The 26,606-nt window shown below is 45.0% G+C and overlaps 1 protein-coding gene across 2 annotated transcripts in view; it reads right to left on the bottom strand.

The window, feature by feature from the left end:
* The window catches only part of adamts17 (ADAM metallopeptidase with thrombospondin type 1 motif, 17), a 591,331-nt gene that overhangs the window by 128,755 nt on the left and 435,970 nt on the right, over positions 1–26,606 (bottom strand). The window lies entirely within an intron of this gene.

Raw genomic sequence — 26,606 nt, 5'->3', positions numbered from 1 at the left:
TTAAATTTAGTAAAAAGCCACATTTAGTTAACTGCCTAATGATGCATGAATATTTATCTAACAGTGATCGCTAAATAGTCGAGTTCGACATAGTGTTTGAAAGGTAAAAACGTGAAACAGCTTCTAAGATTCTAGATTAAGGTAAAACTGACTTCAATATGATGAAACTCGGCAATCTGTTAACGGGTAAAATTATAGAGGATCTGTGGGAGGTGTTCGAAAAATAATTTATTGCAATACTGAATCAATTTATACCCCTAAGGTGCAAGGGCTCAGGTTAACCAAAATAAAATAGCCATGGACAGCTAAAGAGATAAGGAACAACATAAAACTAAAATAAAAGTAGCATGAAAACTGCAAAAAAAAGGACAGATGTTGGCAAATAGATGAGATACAAAGAACAGCCAAAGGTGACCAAACAGATGGTAGTAGCTACAAAAGGGGAGTGCGAAATGAAACCTGCGATGGATATCAAAATCAAGACAATTTTTTTGCAATCATATTTGGAAAAAGAGGATGGTCAGGAACAATGTGGGCCTCTTAAAAACTAATAATGACAATATTGGCATGGACATAAGGAAATGGTGGAAATCTTGAATAATTACTGTGTCTCAGTAGATGAAGAGGACAACATGCTAGAAATCTCAAGGAAACCAATAATAAATCAGGGACAGGACTAACCAAAATTAATGTAAGCAAAGCAACAGAAATTAAGAAAATAATAGCACAAAAGAGTGGCAAATACCCAGGTCCGGATGGTTTCCATCCCAGGGTTTAAAAGGAAGTAAGTGGGAACATTGCAGAAACCTCACTGGAATCTTCGAATCTTTATTCTTGATTTGGGAACTGTTCCTTTAGATTGGCAATTTGCACATGTTATTCTGCTAATTGAGAAAGGTGACAGAGAGAATCCCAGGGAATTCTAGGCCAATTAGTCCAACATCTGTTGTCAGGAAATTGCCAGAGTCTATAATTCAGATAGAAGACTACTCCTGCTAAGCCCACCTGCAGCACTTTATAGCTGCAGGGCGGGCCCGAGTGGAGCAAATCGGTTCCACACCAACCCTGTTTCCGGAGAGGCAATCCATCCACCAGCCCTGTAATATTCTGCCCTCCTTCTGCTGCCTTGCATCTCTTCTTGTGGCCTGCAATCCCCGGACTCTGGTTTCTAGTATATTGTCTGTCCCTTTTCTCCTCTTTATCCAACCCTGGAAATATGTCCCCTTCTGTAAAAGCCTTTTCAAAACACTTGATCAAACATCAGGCAACCCTCCTAACTCCACCACTAAGACATGGCTTCCACTCTCCTAATGTCTAATCTCATTCAAATACACCAGACTAACAAAGCTCTCATTCAAACAAAGCCATTCCAAAAAAAATTAAATCCCCTCAAGTGATCAATCTGTAAATCAAACACTTATCCATTCACATCATTCAGAGCCAAATTAACCAACACTATTACGCAATAAAAAAACTCATTGAGAATTGCATTTGTAGTTTAATTTTCTGTACATAAGGAACATGAATGTAGTTGAAAATTCTCTATCATTTGATGCTCAGAGTGAAGGTGAGCAGACTGAACTGAAATGGTCAAAGCGACAGTCATCACTTACGGGGTATGAGCAGTCAAAATTATGTGTTGTTTTGAGACAGTTCATTGATTGACTAAAAAAATACACAGAGAGAAGGAAGGTCACTGAGGGCGGAATTCTCCCAGATTTGCACAAAGTGCGGTAGTGGGCGGGAAAAAGAATGTTTTACCTGCCAGCTGCATTGGCGGTTTTCAATGCCGTATCGTCCCAATCTCGCCTCACTAATCACGCATTCCCGGGAAACTTGCCCTTTTGATGGCGGGAGGCCTCTGATTTGTCCGCCACACTGTCACCCCACCTTTTCCTCACGCCAGGCACTATACTTAAACTGCAGCCACACATACACACATCTCTCAGTGCTTCTAGACCAGGACTGCTGCACAGAAGACATGGCCCCAAAAGACAAGAAGACTGTAGCTCCCCGATTTAGCGATGCGTCCCTGTAACGCCTTTTGGGTGCTGTGGAAGCCCACATGATGTCCCCTAACCCTGCCCTGGGTGAAGACCAGCAAGCAAGGTCACCAATCTGCGTGGGAGGTGGTGGCAGCAGTGGTCAGCTCCAATGTCCTGCAAAGGAGGACAGCCACCCAATGCCACAAGAGGATGAATGGTCTCATCCATTCTGCCAGGGTAAGTCACTCTTCTCATCAATCTCAACTCACACATTCACAAACCCATCACATATCCACAGGAATATCGCACCTCAAGGGACAACAATACTAACTCTCACACACACCCTCACATCTCCATCAGGCTCATATCATCTCGAGCTCTCGTCCTCATACTGTCCACGGCTCCGCTCACCACACATACATTCCATGCAGTGCCATTTGCTCACACTCTCTCCATCTTATGCAGGAGAAGCTAATTCAAAGCAGTAGGGAGAGGCCCGGGACTGGGGGTGGAGTGGGCAACATTAGGCCCCTCACTCACTTTGAGGAGTGAGTTACGAAAGTAGAATAATTTTCATAATATTTTTCTGGTTCATTGTAAAGTAGGTTTATGGGTGTGAGTGTAGATGGTTCTGATTTAATTATATTTGGAGTCAGGTAGACTGCAAGCTTGAAATCATCAAAAGAAGCTAGGTGTAGAAATATACTTGACATGCTAATGAGATAACATGGGTGTTGTCTTAGCATGTAAGGTGTGAAGGGAATTTGCATTTTTAGATAAGTGAAGGGATTGTTTAGATTTCAAAGAGACGCTGGTATGTTTACAACTAGCCAGATAAGCAAGGCTAAGGAGTACATTTATTTTCCCCAAAGGTTACTGACAATATTTGCAACATGAAAGTTTTTATATTATGGGAAAGGTACAGTTCCAAAGGCATATGGAACAATGGAATTTACATATTTAAAGAGAGAGAAACATATATAAAGGAGAATGAAAAGTTATGTTGAGGGGCATGTAAGATCCAACAGGAGCGTGTGAAATGCCTTGAAGAAGCCTCCAGTCATTTGTGCATAAGACTACTATGTCTAGTCACTGAAGTTGGAGGAAAACATTTGTAATTCCACTGTCAAGTGGGTACTGTGGTAACTTTCTGGTTTTTTTAATCTAAAATCTATATATATTTAAAGGGGGTGTGTAACTGGGAGTCAGGTTAATTAGGAATTTTAGGAGTTGTTATAGTATTAAGTAATTGTAGTCTTCTGTGTGCGCTTGAAATCATTTACTTTGTTAATAAATATTTTAATTTAAGTTTTAACATCTCTAAAGGTCTTGGTGGACTTATTAGTGCACATATCATCTCGTAATAAATACAAATTGCAAAACCGTTGAGATAGCATGGCCAAGTTTGTCTTGTGAATTTGATCCGTCTAGTACACATCATCTGTGTCATAACAAACATGCCATTGTGCTGACTGGTGAGGACATGGACTATGTCCGCCGGGACGGTGAGGTCAGCGACAAACACCCTCATAAGGATCCTGTACCACATCATCCCTCTCTCAATGCAACTGAGTGCTCTCTCTCCTGCTTTTGACTCTGCTGCCATGCATTAATTATCTCTACTTTGGTTCACAGGGAGCTCTGCCAAGCAACCAACACCCTCAGCCAGCCAGTCCCTCAGCTCCATCCATGTTCTCACCTCCAGCCAAGAGGGCACCTCCTCCATTGCAGACTTAATAAACAGCCTGGAAGACCCATCACAGCGCTTACCCACACCCTCCACCATCGCAGAGACACACACCTTGGTGGGATATAGCTCTAGAGCAGGCTCGGATTCACAATCTGGTAGTCACCGCACGGATACGTGTCCACAACAGGGGGAGGCAGGTTCAGCCGAGGCCCCCAGCCAAGCTCCCCGACACTTAGAGGACTCCTGGGGAAGAGGCATCTGTGAGCTCCAAGTCAGATGACAAGCCTCTGGTTTCACCTCATCGTAGAGAGTCAGCAGAAGGTGGAAGAACATCACACAGAGCTATTGGTAGCCCTCAATAGAGTGGCACACGAGTCAGAGGGGTGCATCCACCTTCTTTCTGGTGAAGTGGTGGCCACATGTGCACGTAAGGAGGTGTCCATGGGAAGGATGGTGGATGCCACGGAGGCCTGGTCCAGCAGAACACAATGCTGCGCTCAAACCTGCACTCCATCGTGGTAGCCATGGGTAAGATGCTGTAGTGGCAACGCGAGAGGGAAATGGAGCACTTTGACATTCCTCCAGGTGTTCCTTCCCCTCAAGGAGTTAGGCCGGGGCACTCGGACACTCAAAGGGAAAAAGAGCAGCAGCTGGATACCCTGGGTCATCCACTCAGGAATCCCAGAATCTGTCCTCTCCCTCTGAGTCCCCTTTGCCTGTGACCCCCTCAATCCTGTCCTCTGTCACCGCAGAGGGAGCAATTGGCCCACAGGAAGACAGCCAAAGGAAGCCGGGGCCCTTAAGGCCTCGGCCCTCCAGAGAACCCACGCCAAAGTCAACAGAGGCAACAGGGCCAACCATTGCACCGACTGTCTCTACCCCTGCTGCGGATGTCAGGGAGCAGCTAGAAGTGTGAGGCCTAGAAAAGTTAAGAATTTCTGATCACAGTTGGTTGCCCAGGTGAACACATTTTGACTTTATAATCTGAAAATATATTCACTGTCACTCAATAATGTGTAATAGTGTCTTTCAGCTTCATTTAGAAGTTTCATGAGTCCTCCCCCAACATTCCCAGCCATCCCCACCTTCCTCCCCCTCCCCCCCACCACCACCATCACTAGTAGTTCAGCTGCACATAGGCAGTTGAGTGATTCTGGTGGGTGAAGTGTGTATGTGGCAGGGCCTTTTGGATCCTCGTGTAAGCACTCTCCCATGCACGCAGATCCTTCCCCATCACACTCATCTCAATGCCCTGAGCATTTTGAATGCTGCTTGTTGGGGTTCTCTTTCAATTGTCCATCTGAGCTGAACTGCATCTCCGCACACCCACTGATCGCACGCCCATGCAGCACCTGTAACTCTCCACCATGAATCTCGTTTCACTTTCGGATTTCCAAGCATGGTGCATCTAACACTTTTCTTCATATCTCCCGTCCTTTCCCCTCCCCCAGTCACCCATGTCCTTTCCCCCATCACTGTTAACCCCCCTTGGCATCACCTTCCACTTCCCCACTGTCACCTACCAGCCACAACCCTTTTCCTTCAGGGATGTACAGGTAAAGGGCACATTCCCTATCTTCCCCAAAATCCCACCCCCATCCACATCAATCTCCCCGATCTCCTCCATCACCCCCTGGGTCTGTGTCTGCCTCTGAGTCCCCACCAACCACCCTCACCGTCCCATCTATCGATGACGTTGCACCCTCACCCTCCCACCTCACTCTTCCGCTCTCCGGACTCCTTCCTCCAGCATTACTTTTTCCTCCACCCTTACCCCTTCACCTCTCCGGACTCCTTCACCTCTCCGGACTCCTTCACCTTCACCCTCCTCCCCCCCCCACCTTTACACCTATCTCCCCAGTTGCTGTATTACCCTGTCCTCCCTCCTCTCTTCCCAACCTCACTCCCCCCGGCACCTTCATTCCCCCTCCCAACCTCACCCCACCACACCCCCCCTACACCCCCCGACTGGACACCTTTGCCCTCACACCCTGCCACCACCCTCCCACCACCAGACACACCTTCCTCTCCCATTTGAACATAGACCTTCCTCTCCCACTTCCTGGTACATTTTGCTTTCCCACTCAAAGCTGGACTTTCCTCTTCACTCCCTCGACGACCATCAGTGACAGACTATGGCCAAGAGACTGAAGCCCCAAAGCAGGCCCTGAACCACGATGTTTCATCTTCTGTGAGCTGCTTTGCGGCATAGCCACATCCATCAGAATCCATTCAGCATGCCACTGATGTTCCTCCAGGGTCTCACTGTTGTCAGGCTCCAGCATCCTTTGCTCCTCGAATGTCCGCGATGTGAACAAGGCCCTGATGTTAAATCCTGACTTCTGCCCGTCACACTTGTCACGATGTGTTGTGCACCAGCGTGTTTTCCCACCGACGTGAGCTGTAAGTATGATGTGGTGGGGGGGTGGGGGTGGGGGGATTGATTCTGGACAGCTGGGCTTATAATGCAGATGTATTACAATGAAGTTCCTGATGTCTGACCACAGGAAATGCGGCTCGCCATTGATGGGCTGAGTGGACGATTGCAAACTGGTTTCACGATGGCGTGAATCTGATTTTTGGTCTTCCCGCCATATTTTCTGTTCACTCCCACCATGCCACCTGACACCAACGGGAACAGAAAATTTCGCCCTGAGGGTTGTGTCTTCCAGTCATCCCTGTCTCCTGCGATTTGCTTCATTACCCTTTGGACGAGGAAAGGGAGGTGGGGTTCAGAGAGGAGCGTCCTCCTGCTTTTCTGAAATTGGCCCACGGGTTCTTCCATCTCCCAGGAGATTATATGCCTGATGGGTGAGGGCGCAGGTGGATAGGGATGAGGGTGTGTGCACAGTTCCAGTATAGGACAAGCTGAATGGGCCAGTCTTTACCTGTCTTTCTTCATAGGTTCAGTGTTTGTATAGCCCAAATTTAAATAAAATCCTTTTTCCAATATCTGTGTGACAAAGCAAAGGTAGTCCAGATAGAGCAGGGGTTTCCAAACCAATGGTTGTGACAATCATTTAGGGTTACGAGTTCAGAGGCAGCAATGGTGACAGTCGAGCTGAGGCTCTGGCAGGACAGTCCTGGGATCAGCGCCAAGGCTTCATTACTTAGCTCCGAGGCCCCAGCAGAGTCTTCAAAATGGCTGTGGACTAAACCATTGGTCCCTGCTCAACAATTCTCCACACCACCCCCACTCAACAACTCTCCTCACCCCCACTCTGGGGTCACACCAATTTTCAAGCATTAAGATGGGGTCACAGCGGGCAAAAGTTTGGGAAGCACTGAGATAAAGCAGTGAAACAATAATTGCCGAATTATGTATCTTCCAATTAACAAAATACTATATCTTGCCCCTGTTAATTGATTCCAAACAACTGCATTTATTGATAATATATATTATTTCAGCCAATAACATTGTTGTTAGGCACATATGGCTTAAATAAATGACAGATGACTGGATAAGATTGCAATGTTGCAGAAAGCTGATACTTAAAGAATGCAAAGAACACGAAAAGCCAGCTGCACTTGTACAGCCACCACTCAGCTTGTGTGATGTGAGATGAAACAGAGTGTTGGTGACTGTCAAGTCATTTCAGATGTGTTTGAAAAAGACACTGCAGCATTTCGTTAAATGGCGGCTTCGACCAGATGCTAATCTTTATTCCAAAAGCTGAAGACAGCATATTTATTCAATTGGCAAACTAGATGTTCGCTTTGCAGATGTTTGTTTGACAGTACTCGAGCTACAGTTTCTTTCACAGCAGCGCTAACATTCAAATATCCAATCACCTTAAACTCTGCCAGTCTCCATTCGACCCGTAATGGGAGAGAGGTCCAGCAGGTACTTTGATCTTTTCACTCCAGCAACAAGTTTATACAACATCTTCAACATAAAAGAACATTCCCCAAGTGCTTGGCAGTCAGGAAGAGGTAGTGAATGTCCTCCCAACTCCTCAAACTGAACAAAGGAAGTGCAGAAGTTCTGCACACTAACACAGAGAGGTTATGCAATGGCAGTGGGCCTCTTAAATGATCCAGTTTTCTCTTTTAGTGTGGCTATGAATTGGTTTCTAATCTACATATTTCTTGATGTAACATTTCCTGTCCTTAGCTATTGATCCAAGGTAATATGTGAGGTTGAAGCCCTAAATCTAACCTAACCCACCAAGTTGAAATGAAGTGCCAATGGACAGTAAAATCGGGCAGAATATAAAATGGGCATCCAGCCCAGGTCTGTCCTGTTCCTACTCAGCAAATTAGGTTAAAATCAGGGCCCAAATGCCAGCCTTGGCTCAGATGGTACCATGTTAGCCTCAGAGTTAGGAGGTTGTGGGTCAAGTCCCATTCCAGATACTCAAGGAAATAACCTAGGCTAATGCTTCAGTGATGTACGGAGGGAGTGCTGAACTGTCAGAGGGTGCGCCTTTTGGATGAAATGTTAATTTGAGGCCCCGTCTGCTCTCTCAGTTGGTTGTAAAAGATCTAACAGCTCAATATGAAGGAGAGCCGATATTTAACACTCAAACAACATCACTAAACAAATAATCCATTAATTTATTTATTTGTTGTTTGCAGTGGCTTGTTTTGCATAGATTACAACATTGAGTACACTTCAAAAACCTTTAATTGGCTGTAAAGAACTTTGGGGTTTCCTGAAATTATGAAGATTATAGGAATGCTAGCTCTTTGTTTTATAGATTTTCACATAATTTATTGCTAAGGGTGATCCAATTGAGTCCAAAATTTCTAACTTGGCTGCAACTGGCTCTGATAGGGATATTGCAATAATGGATGGAATCTTGTGGAGGTGACAGGGGTCTTGGCCACCGGCTAGAGAGTCAGCGAGATGCTTGCATCGCCTTTTTTTGGGAAGGTTCATTGCTTGTTCCACTCAGGCACTTGACAGGCCAGCAATGGGCCTTCCCTTAGGATCAAGGTCCCCAGGGGCAAAAGACCATAAGACCATAAGACATAGGAGCAGAAATTAGGCCATTCGGCCCATTGAGTCTGCTCCGCCATTCAATCATGGCTGATAAGTTTCTCAACCCCATTCTCCCGCCTTCGCCCCATAACCTTTGATCCCCTTACCAATCAAGATCCTATCTATCTCAGTCTTAAATACACTCAATGACCTGGCCTCCACAGCCTTCTGTGGCAATGAATTCCATAGATTCACCACTCCCTGGCTAAAGAAGTTTCTCCTCATCTCTGTTCTAAAAGGTCTTCCCTTTACTCTGAGGCTGTGCCCTCGGGTCCTAGTTTCTCCTACTAATGGAAACATCTTCCCCAGGTCCACTCTATCCAGTTCTTTCAGTATTCTGTAAGTTTCAATCAAATCTCCCCTCATCCTTCTAAACTCCATCGAGTATAGACCCAGAGTCCCCAACCGTTCCTCTTATGTTAAGCCTTTCATTCCTGGGATCGTTCTTGTGAACCTCCTCTGGACCCTCTCCAGGGCCAGAACATCCTTCCTGAGATACATGGCCCAAAATTGCTCACAATATTCTAAATGTGGTTTGACCAGAGCCTTATAAAGCCTCAGCAGCACATCCCTGCTTTTATATTCTAGTCCTCTTGAAATAAATGCTAACATTGCATTTGCCTTCCTAACTACTGACTCAACCTGCAAGTTAACCTTAAGAGAATCCTGGACTAGGACTCCCAAGTCCCTTTGCACTCCAGATATCTGAATTCTCTCCCCATTTAGAAAATAGTCCATGCCTCTATTCTTCCTACCATGACCTCACATTTCCCCTACGTTGTATTCCATCTGCCACTTCTTTGCCCATTCTCCTAACCTGTCCAAATCCTTCTGCAGCCTCCCTGCCTCCTCAATACTACCTGTCCCTCAAAGTCCCACCTGCTGCAAGTGACTGGTCAATCAGAGGCCGACAACTCCAATGATCAGCAGAGCCACAAAAAGGTGGTGGCTCTGGCCGGTGCGACACACACCTGAGGGCCAGAATCATTGCTGGATCCCAGGTAAGAGGTCAGTGATGGCTGGAGGGATGGTTGCCGGGGGTTGTGGGGCGGGTGGGGGGTGTGTGTGTGTAAGGTTGGACTGCAGCAAGGGCAGGGGGCAGGGTCTCAGCAGACTCCCCCCACCTCGCTAATGCCGGGTCCCTCGATCAGGCATTGAGCAAGTTATTCCATGGATCTTCTTCCCCTGGACTTACTCAGGGTGGAGGCAGGAAAGTGGCGAGTTTCCCACCCACCACCCTCCTGACTGATTAAATGCCCTCCCACCATCAAACTCACCATGGGGGAGGGCACATGATTCCACCTGCTGAGTGAGACTTTGTCTAAAAGAGTACAATTTTAATTTGGTGTGTTAGATTAGAAAAGCCACCAATTACACAATGCACCTGCATTATTATGCGTGTAGCGGTTGTACAATGTACAGAGACAATAAAAAACGCTGAACCTTTCCAGCAGGCATCACTTAAGCAATCAGCACTGACTCCATCCTGAACATCAAAATGGACCAGCAGTGACTGAACATGCAGAATGAATGTTCCTGACACAGCGTCACTCAGCGAGGAAGGTGAGGACCTTGAAAGGCACACTCAGTGCTTTGGGTGTTAACTCCAATGCAAGAACACCAAGCCACCCTGAAACTATGGGCTAGATTTTTAGAGATGCGAGGCCTTGTAAAATGGCAGAGGAAAGTGTCGGAAGGGGAGTCCGATGTCTTCCAGCAGCCACGGAGCTCTGAGAGGTGGGTTACCATCCTCGATTTGCCACCAGTGGTAATACCTTGCCCGGGGTTCCACTGTCTGTCCAGGACCCACTTTTGGTTGTGGGATTTGGAAAAAAATCAGCCCTCTGTCCTTCATCTATCTATGTGACAATGAAAAATGTCAGCATGACCCATCTCCATTCATCTCACAGCCAAAAATTGATTGGATGGGAGCAGCAGAAGTGATTACATAAATCTCTAATCTTAACGCAAAAAGTTAGTGAGAAAGACTGAAGTCTGATAATTGCTCTGATAGCCATTAATAATACCATGTTTCACTGCAACAAGATCAGCTGCTCAATTGAAGATGGTAACATCTATTATCAGTTACCTTCTTGAGGTCATTTATCTTCATGTGCACTGAATAGCTCCACCATTATAACATACCTTGTTCTGTTTTTTAAAAATGTTCAGTAATCACGACAGAATTCCATCGGGCTCTGAGACAAAACAAACTGCTAGACTTACCTGTTAAAATTACACAGAATTTACAGAACAGAAACAGGCCCATTCGGCCCAGCAGGTCTGTTGCAGTGTTTCTGCTCCACATGAGCCTCTTCCCACCTTATTCCATCCGACCTTGTCAATATATCCTCCTGATGCTTTCTCCCAATTATACCTTATCTATGCTTTTCACCTCAACTAGTTCCACATTCTAACTACTGTCTGGGTAAAGGAGTTTCTCCTGAATTCCGTATTGGGTTTATTGGTGATGTCCTTATATTTGTGGCTCCTAGTTTTGGTCCCCCTCACAAGTAGAAACAATTTCTCTACAGCGACCCTAACAAACCCCTTCAGAAAGATAAAAATATGAGTGTTTAGAACCTGAGAGAAATCCAACCACCTCTGCCTGACATCCAATACTCTTGGACCTCTGGGGCAGTTTCCATGCCAAATTAAATCGCAAAGTAAATCAGAAATATGTGCAAAGTTCATCAAATTATCTTCTCCCTCTCTAGAGAATGAATTATGCACACTGGCAAGCTGAAATGGTACCAGAATTGTTTTCCAATCCTTTGAACTCAACAATGTGTTTGCAGTGTTTTAATGCTTGTCTTAAATGTATCTTTTGCTGTAGGGCAAATTGGGCAAGAGGGGTGGGGAGGGTAGATATCTCAAGGCAGAGGAGTGGGCCGCAGTTGGCTCCCTTAACAACACAGGGCTGTTTTTGTAACCCTTGCCCCTCCACTCTGAGGGTCTCAGCTGGGAAAACAGAATCAATGAATTTATACTCGTGTGCTTCTTTCTTGACATGATCATATCTGATCACATAACAGTTTCAACAATATACCAAGGCTCTTCATTAAAGTAGGGGAAAGGTACATCAAATAAGAATTGGAACAACAGGGGGAGGAACAGGCACTGGATATGAACATGAAGAAGAGTTTGAGGGGATAACCAAAGTGTAATTGAAACGGTACACTTCGAGAGAAAGTGTTCATCAAGAGACTTCTAGAGTGCTGGGCCAGAAGGGCTATGTCTTTTTTTTAAAATAAATGTTTTCGGGAATGAGTGGAGCTGAATAAATGGGATTAAAACGGGATGAAGTGCAGGTGAAAGAGTTCTTGATAAATTGGGATTTATTTAGGATATGAAGCTCTGACCATTTAAGAAATCAAACTGTAAGTGACCAACATGTGGAGGAGGATTTTAACAGTACTGTGGCTGAGCTGGATAGTAAAATGGAACAAGTGGTCTTCATGATGGGGGTAGAATATTGGGTTTGAAGCTCAGTTAAAAGTCAAAGAGAACTCTGGAGTTACGGGCTGTCAAGTTTAACTTCAGCAAAGAGGTGTAGAGATGAATTGAATCAGACAAGCGTGTGGCGTTTTTAGGGAAATCCAAATAGGGCTGTTTTGTTTGCCGATGTTCAGTGGAGGCAGAGATGATGGAGGAGGTTAGCAGTAGCAGGAAGGCCAAGGAGGGATAATGTTGGCAAACAATGCAGCCAATCTGTGTACAGCAAGATCCCACAAAGAGCAACAGGGTAGTGCACACCTGAAATTAATGGGCATCTGGCCCTATACCACGATGGCCAGAGCATCATGACCACTTCATCATTTTTCTGGTGTAGATAAAGGGATGAAAGTTGGTCAGGACAGCAGGATAATACAAAGCTCATGTGCCTTTTCTAATAGGGCCATATGTTCTTTTCCATTCACCTGAACAGACAGATCGGGCCTTAATTTAATGCCTAATTCAAAAGGCTCCCCTTTAACAATGCAACACAGCACTGATGTATTATATTATATACTCAAGTTTCTGGAGTGGGGCTTGAACTAATGCATTCTAACACAGAGGTAAGGGTGCTACCACTGAGCCAAATACAAATATGCCAAGATGGTGACTGGTACTCCTTGGCCTCAATCAGTGCTAGTCCAAAACCCACAACATAGTTGCTGAGTGAGATGTCGCACCCTTTAATTTCTCTCCCTCTGTGACGTCCTGGAGTGATGGAAGACACTTTAGAGGTGCAAGTCTTTCTTTCTTTCTCTTTGCTCGCAAAGATGTGACTGAGATGTGGAGCTGAACAGATGGAACACTGCAGCATTGTGACGCTGTACATGGTCCTGAACATGAACATGTGCATGGTCCTGGAGCTGAACAGATGGAACACTGCAGCATTGTGACGCTGTGCATGGTCCCAGCTGGCAAATATCATCTTAAATGATTGGGATTGGAAGTTATATAAATACATGTGAAAGCTTTGCGCTTATGCACTTAATGGATGAAAAGCCAAGGTTGGATATATGATTTCCTAATATGTGCACTGAATTTATCGTATGGTTCATCTGGGATCAAAGCACCTATAAGAAAAGTCAGATTAAACTTTAACAAAACATTATGAAGTTATAGAGGCGTTACAGAATGTTAATGCAGTCTAGCAACTCAGCTGAGATGCTGAATGAAGAATCATTTGGCAATTATGATGAAAATCAAAAAGTAACTTGGTGAGTTATGATGATGAATCATCTTAAATCAATTCACAAATGTAGATGGTTCAGAGCAAACTGGAAAGAGGCCTAGTGACTACTGAAGGGATTAGGACACCTGTATACGTAAAGTGAATTTATAAGATATAAGGAGAGGTCATTGACCTGAAATGTTACCGGTAGGATTTCACTGGTCTCCAAGTAGCAAGAACGGAGGGAGGGCTGTGAGTGAATATCGGGAGGCTCTCAATGCAGATCAGCTGCCTACTTCAGGAAGGCAGGCAGCCAATTTGCATATTTAAAGACTTTGTTTAGGACCATTTTACAGGGCTGCCAGCATTTTGCCCAAGGCCGGATGGTCCCCCAATGGGATGGAGGCTGCCAACTTCATGGAGCCAGCCTCCATGTGGCAATGTGGGGAGCCATCAGAGCCAGAGCCTCCATAGCCTAAAGGAGGGGGGCCACAGATAAGAAAGGCAGTCCAGGTGACCCAAACAATCTTCCCAGAAGGGTTTCCCTCTGTCTCACAAAGCCTACCTCTCTCAGCCCATTAAATTTTAATTTGTACTTGTCTGAGGGTGCCCCCATTTTGAGGTACCCCAAGGTCTCTGACCTGCCTCAGCAATGCCAACCTCTCCAGGTGGCACTGTTGAGGATTCAGAGCTCCCAGTCCTCATACAGCCACAAGTCAGTGCAGCACAGAAGGAGGCCATTTGATGCCAGGAGACCATCTCCGGTAAAATCATCGAGTTGGCCTCGCTGTGGGCAGGTGGGGGGCTCGGGATCTGCTTTCCAGCCTAACTTGCCCGCAGTAAAGTTCAGCCCATTAATTCCGTTTCTCTCTCCACAGACGCTGCCAGACTTGCTGAAGATTTCTAGCGCTTTCTGTATTTATTTCAGATTTCCAGAATCCACAGTGTTTTGATTTGTAAGATATCATTATTGATTCAATGGTACCTTCTGCAGGGGGATGTTTGCTTCTGTTCCTCTGAGGACACGATGGCAGAGACTGTATTTCAAAATTAAATTCTAAACTCACTTCCTGTTCTTCTGAGCAATCACACCTAAATGTCAGGTCTCAACTGGAGTGAAATTGGTCTTTGCCAGTTTATCTGTGCCAAACTTTGTTTTCTTCTGACTTCAACAGATAAGAACATTGTGTAAAAATTCATGTAAAGATTTGTTGCTTGGCTTACTATCACCTATCTGCAATTTTCCACTAGACACCAACACCCCCTCACAAAGGCCATAAAGTGCAGGAGAAGTGATTGTGAGGACCAGGAGGGGTAGTGAGGGATGAAAGGGAATTGACCTGGTTGGGGAATTGGCTGAGCGGCAGAAGACAGAGAGCAGGGATAATGGGCAGGTACTCTAATTCACAGGATGTGACTCATATGGATCTATGTCGGGGCTTCAACTATTCACCATATTCATCAATAACTTAGGTAACGGAATAGAAAGCCACAAAACCAAATTTGTCAATGACTTGAAGATAGGTGGCATTGTACGCAGTGTAAATGGAAGCATAGAATGACAAAGAGATTTTGGCCTGGATCTTCATTCTCTGGGTGGACGGGGCAGTCAGGGAAACTCCCGGCTTGGCCCACCTGCCTGGGGAGAAATTGCCTGCCTCGGCAGGATCTCCATGGTTGGGGTCTCGGTGTAAACTGGAGTCAGGCCACCTGATGCAGGGAGAAGTGTGGAGGCAGTCACAGGGGTGGCTGGGTGCAGAGGTGGGATGTTTCAAAGACCTAGCTTGGTACCGTGGGACTTTGTCCCAGTGACAGAAAAACAGAAAGGCCCTCACATCCACTTCACTCTCCAAACACTCCCCATGCCCCATCCATGCCACTCATGACCTCCATCCATCCCCTCATACCCCCAATGCCAAAATCTGCTCTTCCACTGACCCGCTGTGACCCCTCATACCTCCTGTGCCAAGTTTTGCCCTTCCACCCACCCTCCCAGGCCCCTCATGCCCACATGCCAAACTCTGGCATTTGCATGCCCATTGACCCACTGTACACTTTTGAAAACCAATGCACACCACAATGTTAAATGGGATGTATAAAAAAAAACTTTGAAAAAATTAATCAATTGATCACTTTCTCCCGGGGTTGAAAAAAAATGTCTGGGCGAGCTGATAGAAGTGTCAATCAACTAGGCCCTTTGAAGTTTCATAAACCACAAATACTTGAAACTGTTTAATGGTCTTTGTTACAGAACATGTCTGTTAAATAAGTCTTTGTAGTCTTCTGTATGTTAACAGCAAGTCTTTATAAACTACTTGTAACTATATACATATACACAGTGAAGGGTACAGGCTAGGAGTTATTTTCATGTCTAGGTCTTAACGCATCTCTGCTCAACATCACACTGACCCTCGGTCTGAGTCATGTGCCTTCTTACATCACTGTGCTGGCGGTACTGTACTCAGTCCCACATTAACCCTGTAGCGGAGTTGGTGGTGCAGTGGTACTATCTAATGACTAGTAATCCAGAGGCCCAGGGTAATGCTTTGGGGACCTAGGTTCGAATCCCATCATGGCAAATGGTCAAATTTGAATCCAATAAAAATCGGAATTAAAAATCTAATGATAACCATTATAGATTGCCATAAAAAAAAACACTGGTTCACTAATGCCCTTACCTGGTCTGGCCTATATATGACTCCAGAACCACAGCAATGTGGTTGACTCTGAAAAGACCCAGCAAGCCACTCAATTCGATTAAACCGCTACGAAGTCTATGAGGAATGAAACCGGATGGACCACTCGGCATCAACTTAGGCACCGGAAATGACAATGGCAAAGTCCTCCTTACTAACATCTGAGGGCTTGTGCAAAAGTTGGGAGAGCTGTCCCAAAGACTAGTCAAGCAACAGCCTAACATCGTCATACTCACGGAATCATACCTTACAGATAATGTCCCAGGCTCCACCATCACTATCCCTGAGTTTGTCCTGTCTGACCAGCAGGGCAGGCCCAGCAGAGGTGGAGCACAGTGGTATACAGTCGGGAGGGAGCTGCCCCTTGAGAGTCCTCAACATCGACTCCAGACCCCACTGAAGTCTCATGGCATCAGGTCAAAAATGGGCAAGGAAATCTCCTACTGATTACCACGTACCGCCCTCCCTCAGCTCACGAATCAGCTCCTCCGTGTTGAACACCACTTGGAGGAAGCACTGAGGGTGGCAAGGGTGCAGAATGTACTCTAGGTGGGGGACTTCAATGTCAATCAGCAAGAGTGGCTCGGTAACACTACTGATGACTGAGCTGGCCAAATCCTAACGGACATAGCTGCTAGACTGGGTCTGTGGCAGGTGGTGAGGGAACGAGCAAGAGGAAAAAACATACTTGAGCTCACCCTCACCATGACTGTCCATGTCAAAATTGGTAGGAGAGACCACTGCACAGTCATTGTGGAGATGAAGTTCCATCTTCACATTGAGCATACCCTCCATTTAGCACTACCGCTGTGCTAAATGGGATAGCTTTCAAACAGATCTAGCAACTCAAAACTGGGCCTCCATGAGGTGCTGTGAGCCATCAACAGCAGCAGAATTGTACTCGAACACTATCTGTAACCTCATGGCCCGGCATTTCTTCCCGCTCTGCCATTACCATCAAGCTAGGGGAACAACCCTGATTCAATGAAGAGTGCAACAGGGCATGCCAGGAGCAGCACCAGGCATTACTAAAAATGAGGTGTCAAGCTGGTGAAGCTACAACACAGGACTACTTCTGTGCCAAAGAGCATAAGCAGCAAGTGACAGAGCTAAGCGAACACACAGCTAAAGGCTCAGATCTAAGCTCTGCAGTCCTGCCACATCCAGTCGTGAATGGTAGTGGACAATTAAACAGCTCACTGGAGGCGGAGGCTCCATAAATATCCCCATCCTCAATGATGGGGGAGCCCAGCACATCGGTAAAAAAGATAAGGCTGAAGCATTTGCAACAATCTTCAGCCAGAGATGCTGAGTGGATGATCTATCTCAGTCTCCTCTGGAGGTGCCCAGCATTACAGATGCCAGTCTTCAGCCAATTCAATTCACTCCACGTGATATTAAGAAATGGCTGAAGACACTGGATACTGTAAAGACTATTAGCCCTGACAATATTCCAGTAATAGTACTGAAGACTTGTGCTCCAGAACTTGCTGCACCCCTAGCCGAGCTATTCCATACAGCTACGATACTGGCATCTACCAGGCTGTGTGGGAAAATGCCAAGGTATGTCCTGTACACAAACAGCAGGTAAAATCCAACCTGGCCAATTACTGCCCCATCAGTAATGGGAGGTATCATCAACAGTGCTATCAATTGGCACTTGCTTAGTAATAACCTGCTCACTGATGCCCAGTTTGGTTTCCACCAGGGCCACTCAGCTCTTGACCTCATTACAGCCTTGGTTCAAATATGGACAAAACAGCTGAACTCCCGAGGTGAGGTGAGAGTGACTGCCCTTGATATCAAGGCCATATTTGAGCGAATGTGGCATCAAGAAGCCCTAGCAAAACTGGCATCAATGGGAATCGGGGGAAAACTCTCCACTGGTTGAAGTCATACCTAGCACAAAGGAAGATGGGTTGTGGTTGTTGGAGGTCAGTCATCTCAGCTCTAAGACATCACTGCAGGAGTTCCTCAGGGTAGTGTCCTTGGCCCAACCATCTTCAAACTGCTCATCAATGACCTTCCTTCCACATTAAGGTCAGAAGTGGGGATGTTTGCTGATGATTGCACAATGTTCAGCACCACTCGCGGCTCCTCAGGTACTGAAGCAGTTCATGTCTAAATACAGCAAGACCTGGACAATATCCAGGCTTGGGCTAACTAGTGACTTGCCTGGGCAAGTAACATGCGTGCCACACAAATGACAGGCAATGACCATCTCCACAAGAGAGAATCTAACCATTGCTCTTTGATGTTCAGTGGCATTACCATCACTGAAACCCCCACTATCCTGCGGGTTACCATTGACCAGAAACTGAACTGGACTAGCCATATAAATACTGCTTATAGAGCAGGTGAAGGGCTAGGAATCCTGTGATGAGTAACTCAGCTCCTGACTCCCCAAAGCCTGTCCACCATCTACAAGGCACAAATCAGGAGTGTGATGGAATAGTCCCCACTTGTCTGGATGAGTGCAGCTCCCACAACATTCAAGAAGCTTGACACCATCCAGGACAAAGCAGTCCGCTTGATTGGCAGCTCATCCACAAACATTCACTCCCTCCACCACTGACGCACAGTAGCAGCAGTGTATACCGTCTATAAGATGTACTGCAGGAATTCACAAGGCTCCTTAGACAGCACATCCAAACCCGCAACCACTACCATCTATAAGGACACGGGCTGCAGATGGATGGGAACACCACCACCTGGAAGTTTCCCTCCTAGTCACACACCATCCTGACTTGGAAATATATCACTGTTCCTTCACGATCACTGGGTCAAAATCCTGGAACTCCCTCCCTCACAGCACTATAGGTGTAGCTACACCACATGGACTGCAGTGGTTCAAGAAGCTCACCATCACCTTCTCAAGGGTAACTAGGGGTGGGCAATAAATGCTGGGCCAGCCAGCGAAGCCCACATCCCATGAAAGAATAATAAAAGACAAAAGTGTGTGGGACTGTTACCAAAAATGAAAGCAGGATACCAGTATATCCTCATTATTATGCATATAACAATTCGATTTCCAAAGGCCATCCCTTTGAGAACAATTACGGCTAATACTTCAGAGTGACAGCATCGAACCTCCGTGAACTTTAATTTTATTTTTTCTTTCTAAGAAGGTATTTTTTCCCATCCACCCGACTCTGCAGAGATTATCTGTGTGTCTTTGTTTGTCTGTGTATGTGTGTCTGTGTGTGTCCTGGGGAGGTTTAAAAGGGTTAGTTACTTACACTTCCAAATTACAATTGTGTGTCAAACAGTTCCTGAAACTTGTTTAAAAAGAGTTTTGTTTTCTAATAAATTAATCATTCTGAGTTGTTTTGAAAGAAGCCTGGTCAGTTTCTTTTCTTCTGAGTGCTAGAAGTATAGCTAAACAATTGGCCATTTCCTTGAGAAAATTAAACATTTAAATTAAAGGTACAGCTTTTGGAAGAGTGGAACTTGATAATTCATGCACTCCTCCCATCCCGGTGATAACAAATATCAAACAATCAGAGTAGTTTGGCCAATGGTGTAAAATGAACAATATTGAATTTGCTGCTTATTTTACACCACAGCCCATTGTCCACTCACTCCACTAGCAGAGAAAACTCAGTGGGGTGGATAATTGGCGGTTACTTCAATAAGACCTCATTCACTCCATTACCTAAAGTTAAAAATACGTCTCACTGTTAGACAGATGATCTACTAATGCAGAAGTTCCTAACACCCCATGATTGAACATAATATAATAAAATAGGAGGAGGAGGAAGGCGTTTGGCCCATCGAGCCTGTTCACATTCAATAAGATCATCGCTGATCTGATTTTGGCCTCAACTCCAGTTTCCTGCCTCCCCCCACCCCAGCCACCCCATAACCCGCGACTTCCCTTTAGCTCAAGAATCTGTCTATCTCAGCCTTGAAAGTATTCAATGACCCAGCCTCCACTGCTTTCTGGGCTAGAAAATTCCAAAGATTCCAAAGCTTTTGAAGAAGAAATTCCTCCGCATCGCTGTTGTAAATGGAAGACCCCTTATTCTGAAACTGTACCTCTGGTTCTAGATTCCCCAGTGAGGGGAATCATCCTCTCAGCATCAACCCTCCTTTAGGAATTGCAGAGCTACAGCATTCTGCAGCCTTGAGTGTGAATCTGCTTTTGAAATTCACTTGCTGACATTCTTACTGTGTTAGCTTCATCATCACATCAGTCAGAACCCAACTTACATTCTAACGGTCAAAGATTGAGCTAATTTCTTGATGATGATGGAGCTAATGGTCACTTGGTGGCAGCAGTTAGTTGGGAGTGAATTTCTTGTTAGTGAATGGAGCTGGCTCCTGTAGAGAGGTGTGTTGGACATTAAACACAATCCACTTGACAATTTTTAGTCATCATAAATAAGGCAAACACACCAGCAGACAGGAAAATGAGACCTCAGTGAGACTAGATTAATTTCTGGTACGAGAGTCTTGTTCAATGAGGAGGAATTGATTAGAATGTGTCTATATTTCACACAGATTAGACGAATGAGAGGCAATCTCATTGAAAATTATAAAATTCTTAGGGGGTTTGACAGGGTAACTGCTGAGAGGTTGCTTTTTCCTGGCTGCATAGTCTAGAGAGTCATAGGTTCAGGGTAAGGGGCTGATCATTTAGGAATTACTTTACTCAGAGGATTGTGAATCTTTGGTTGTGGAGGCCCAGTAGTCGAATTGATTCAAGAATGCAATCGATAGTTTTTTGGGAAATGATGGTGATAGGGTGGGAAAGTGGTTTCGAGGTAAAAGATCAGCCATGATCTTTTAGAAAGAGGAGCATTCTCGAAGGGTTGTATGATACAAGGATTGGATTTCGGATTTTGGGCAAGAGATACTGGGGCAACATGAGGAAGAACTTTCTTATGCAGCGACTGGAACTGGAATGATCTGGAACTCGCTGCCCACGAGTTCTGCCGGCGGAAGCAGAAAAAAATCAATGATTCCAAAAGGAAATTGGATGGGCACTTGAGAGAAATAAACCTGCAGGGCTAGGGGATCGAAGGGGGGAGTGGGACCAACTGGATTGCTCTGTGGGGAGTTAACATGGACTCAATGGGCTGAATAGCCTCCTTCTGTGTCATAAATGACTCTATGCATTACTGCTCCTATTTCTCTTGCTCTTTTATTATAGCAGTGCAAATAGAGTGTGAATTAAAGCTGATGTCTCAAGCCTTTCCCTTTTTGAAAAGAGTTCAAGGTCTGGTGGATTGAAGTCAGTATAAAGTTTGTGGTAAGCTGATGGAGTAATGTTAAAGTCACATTCATTTCGTTGGCAGGTAAGCAGATAAAACAGCCTGTAAGATATCAATTACTGTGTTTCCAGGGAATTAGAAAATGCAAATAAACTCATAGGATTGATATAATATCACCATTCCTAACGCATCTGGCTCCAACTGCTTCTTCATTATTTCTCCATCCATCTTAATGTTTTATTACAGAGATTAAAGTCACGTGATCTGAGCAGCACGTCACATTCCGAATCAATCTTAAAACAACCTTCAGAGAGCAGTTTTCTGCAAGTACTGCATTTGTTACAGTCATATAAGGAGTGATGGGAACTTGGATTTTAAATGCCAAGCAGCATGATCCTGCAAAAACAAATTTACCTTTTGTCATAAATTCGACACCAGCATTCAATAGATTACTTTATGGTGCATTACTGAGTGCAGGTGATGGCACAAATATAGGAATACCAAACACACCTTGCTCCCATCGAGTAGTCAACCCTGACTTAAAATTATTCAACAACAAATTCTATCTGTAAATGAGACCTTAATAAATTGGTACTGCAGCAAGCGTGCTCTGAGGATACTCTCAGTTGGAAAGGCTATACAGAGGGCTTATAATGAACTAGCAGTGTCAAGCATCATAAAGCACAGTGTTATAGAAGCTCTCAGTTGAAGTTACCGCATTCTTTTCCAGCATTCAACTTTTCAAATTCAAGTCAACTTGATAAAGATAAAATTAGCAAAGCAACAGGAGTTAAACAAGGAGTTGATCAATAGGTTGCTTCTGATGAGAACAGAAAGGATTCTTTTACATTTAAGGGATGTTGAACTGCTCAAATTTTTTCTCATTTTCTTCCAAAAGTATTTTATTATTTATACCAGGGGCTGAGTGCCTTAAATATTCGAATACCAGATGTCTAAACAAATTCCTACAATGGGACACCACAGAAGGAAGCCATTTGGCCCACTATGACTATGCTAGCTCTTTGACAGTGCTATCTACTTAGGCCCACTCCCCTGCTCTTTCCCCATAGCCCTGTAATTTTTTCCCTTTTAGATATTATCCAGTTCCCTTTTGAAAGTTAATGAAGAATCTGATTTCACCACCTGGCAGTACATTTCAGATCACAAGAACTCACTACATCACAAAAACATCGCGCTACAAAATGCTACAAGAAATCCTCACGTCACCTCTGGTTCTTTTGCCATTCATCTTAAATCTGTGCCCTCCGCTTATCAGCCACTAAAGCCAGTTCCTCTTTGTTTGCTGGATCTAAATCTTTCAAGATTTTGAGCACCTCTATCAGATCTCCTAGCTTTGTTTGAAGGAGAACAACCCAGCTTCTGCAGTCTTTCCACACAACTGTACAATCACCTAATACCATTTCAGTAAGTCCCTTCTAGACCCTTTCAAAAGCATTAACATACTTCTCAAACTGTGATGTGCAGAACAGAACGAAACAGAGCAGCTGAGAACTAACCAGTTTTATGAAGATTTAGCATAACTTCCTAACTTTTGTGCTCTATTAATAAACTCAAGTATCTTACTGTTTTAACAGCCTCATCAACCTTTTCTTCCACCTTCAAAGAATTGTCTGCACGCACTCACTGATCTATCCGTTCCTGCACCAGTTGTAAAATTGTATATTCTAGTTTAGATTGTCTACCCTCATTCCAGAAGACAGGAAAAAATACCAGAAACAGCAGGGAGTCAAGCGTCTAATCAGAGTGTATTAGTAAAGGAAAAGTATTGGAGAAATTAATGGGTCTGAAAGTAGACAAGTCTCCTTGGTGGCCTAGATCCTTGGGTTTTAAAAGAGGCGGCTGTAGAGACAGTGGATTAATTCACTTTGATCTTAAAAAATTCCCTAGATTCTAAAATGGCCCCTGTGATTGGAAAGTAGCAATTGCAACCATGCTATTCAGGAAAGAAGGAAGAGCGAAAACAGGGGGCAGTTAGTTTGACATCATTTGTGGGGAAAACACTAGAATTTATTATTATGGACACGGTAATAGGGCACTTAGTGTTGTGATCCAGTATTTTTTAACAATCCAACGGCTTCATGGTCACTTTTATTGATAACAGCTTTTAATTTCCAGAGTGCAAATGCCTGTCTAATATGAGAAGATCAGCAGATATACTTCCACATCCAGGCACCCTATACCAGCAGTACAGGGGAATGTCCTATACTTTGAAAGACATGGCATAATTCATATAGATCGAGAAATACTTCAAGTATCCAGAATTTTTTGGAGAACGAGGATATAAAGAGTGTGTGGATTGTTCCCAGGAGGAACAATTGTGGGTGAATCACAGATTCACTGGGCCCCATCTAACAACTTGTCCAAATTCAGTTCTAGGGTGGGGAAGTGGATATGTCCTCCAGAGGACTGCATTGGGGTGTGTCGGGGCAGTTTCCAGGCTGGCCATTGACTTCCAACCATCATGCCCTGTGGAAGTCACATCAACTGAGAATTTTGGGCACATTTATTTGATTAATTTATTTTTAATTCCTTTCTGGCCACGGGGAAGGTGCCAGAGGACTGGAGAATAGCTAATGGGGGTTCCGCTATTTAAGAAGGGTTGTAGAGATAAGCCAGGGAACTACAGGCCAATGAGTCTCACGTCAGTGGTAGGGAAACTTGGAGAAAATTCTGAAGGAGAGAATCTATCTCGACTTGGAGAGATAAGGTTTGATCAGGGATAGTCAGCATGGCTTTGCCAGAGGGAGGTCATGCCTAATAAATTTGATTAATTTTTTGAGGAGATGACCAGGTGTGTAGATGAGGGTAGTGCAGTTGATGTAGTTTATATGGATTTCAGTAAAGCCTTTGACAAGGTCCCACATGGAAGACTTATAAAGAAGGCAAATGCACATGGGATGCAGGGTAATTTGATAAGGTGAATTCAAAATGCCTTAGTTGTAGGAGACAGAGGGTGATGACAGAATGATGCTTTAGTGACTGGAAGCCAGTGTCCAGTGGGGTACCACAGGGATCTGTGCTGGGTCCCCTATTATTCGTCATTTATATAAACGACATAGATGACTATGTGGGGGGTAGGATTAGTAAGTTTGCGGATGACACATAGATTGGCAGGGTGGTTGAGTATCTTGAGCTACAGAAAGATATAGACAGAATGGTCAAATGGGCAGATAAGTGGCAGATGGAATTTAACCCTGAAAAGTGTGAGGTGATACACTTTGGAAGGAGTAATTTGACAAGGAAGTAATCAATGAACGGCATGACACTAGGAAGTTCTGAGGAACAAAGGGACCTTGGAATGGGTGTCCATAGATCTCTGAAGGCAGAACGGCATGTTAGTGGGGTGGTAAAAATGGCATATGGGACACTTGACTTTATCAATCGAAGCATAGATTACAAAAGTAGGGAGGTCATGTTGGAGTTGTATAGGACCTTGGTGAGGCCACAGCTGGAGCACTGTGTGCAGTTCTGGTCACCACATTAAAGGAAGGATGTGATTGCACTGGAGGGGGTGCAGAGGAGACTCACCAGGATGTTGCCTGGGATGAAACATTTAAGTTATGAAGAGAGGTTGGATAGACTTGGGTTGTTTTCGCTGGAGCAGAAAAGACTGAGGGGCAACCTGATCGAGGTGTACAAGATTATGAGGGGCATGGACGGGATGGATAGGGAGCAGCTGTTCCTCTTAGTTGAAGGGTCAGTCACGAGGGGACACAAATTCAAGGTGAGGGGCAAGTTTAGGGGGGATGTGAGGAAAAACCTTTTTACCCAGAGGGTGGTGACGGTCTGGAATGCGCTGCCTGGGAGGGTGGTGGAGGCGGGTTGCCTCACATCCCTTGAAAAGTACCTGGATGAGCACTTGGCACGTCATAACATTCAAGGCTATGGGCCAAGTGCTGGTAAATGGGATTAGGTAGGTAGGCCAGGTGTTTCACACGTGTCGGTGCAGACTCGATGGGCTGAAGGGCCTCTTCTGCATTGAGATTCTGTGATTAGTTCTCAGGATACAGGCCTGAATTTTCTCCATGTTGCAATGACTCAGGGGCCCTTTAAAAATGGATGGGCAGGTCCCAATTCCAGAATTCCCGACTCCATTCTTGGGATTTTCAATTTCCACGAGAGCATTTAAAGGGTGTGGGTTCACTCAGGTCACAAGCCTGCACCCGGTACTCCTGACCAAGCCTGCTCCACTGTGGGGGTAGGGAGGTCCTAGTCCTTCTTAATTTTCAAAGAGGTGCCATGAACCATTGTCTGCATGAGGGTACCTTTTGAAAGCTAAGTCCAAAGGTCTTCCTCATGTCCCCCATTCGAGGCTATACCTCCCCACCCACCACCCATTGCCCCTCATGCCTCCCATGTCAAGCTATGGCACTTCCATGCTCACTGACCCACTATATACTGTACAGAGTCAATGAATCCTATAGTGGCAATAATATATGTAAAAAAAGCTTTTTCGAAAGTAATTCATTCATTCCTTTCCACGATGTTAAAAAATGTCCTTTTACTACTCAGCAGTAAAAGTATCAATCATCCAGGCCCTTTAAAGTATCAATAGCAGAAACTGAAAGTACTTGAAACCTCTTTACCTTGTACAAAGGAACATTGTGCAATTGACAGCAGAGATCGGACAGCCAGAGTAGTCAATAAAGTGATGTATTCCCTGCAGCTCAATTGTTTCAACAGAGTAATGGATTTATGAAATCTCAACCGACCTTCTTGGAATTTTCCTGACTTCTGCTACCTCCCTCAGCATTAAAAATCCAGGCAATAGAGTCATTTATAACACAGGAGGAAGCCATTCAGCCCATGGCTCATGTCAGTTCTCCCTAGAGAAATTCAGTTATCCCATTTCCCCACTCTATCCCTGTAGTCCTGTAAGTTTAGTTCCAAGTGTTCATCGAAGTTTCTTTTGAAATCATTGATAGTCTCTGCTTACACTACCCTCTTGGTCATTGCCACTCACGGCATAAGAAAGATTTTCCACGCATCCCGCTGCATCGCTTGCCCAAACCTGGGGCAGAATTTTGAGTTCAGCGGGCGGGCGTGGTCAGCGGGCTCGGGAGCTGCAGGGAACGGGCTGCCAACCCTGATCGGCCCCAGAACATGATTTCATGCTGTCGAGCCAATTAAGGCCCGCTCTGCATAAAACACAGCTCCTCACTGGTCCAGAGGGGGCCTGTCAGCCACTGGGTCCAATGGCGACCTGATTCCCGGTTTAATAACAGCTCAGGCAGCCCCTGGGAGGCAAGAAGACATCCTTGGTGTTTGCAGCAGGAAATTATGGCTTCCTGTGCAGCTGCAGAAGCCAGGTGAGAAGGCAGGTCGGGGAGGCACTCAGGCACTCTGATGAG

Source organism: Carcharodon carcharias, chromosome 26 (genome assembly GCF_017639515.1).
Source record: "Carcharodon carcharias isolate sCarCar2 chromosome 26, sCarCar2.pri, whole genome shotgun sequence".
Lineage (NCBI taxonomy): Eukaryota > Metazoa > Chordata > Chondrichthyes > Lamniformes > Lamnidae > Carcharodon > Carcharodon carcharias.
This window is presented reverse-complemented; position numbering and strand designations above follow the sequence as displayed.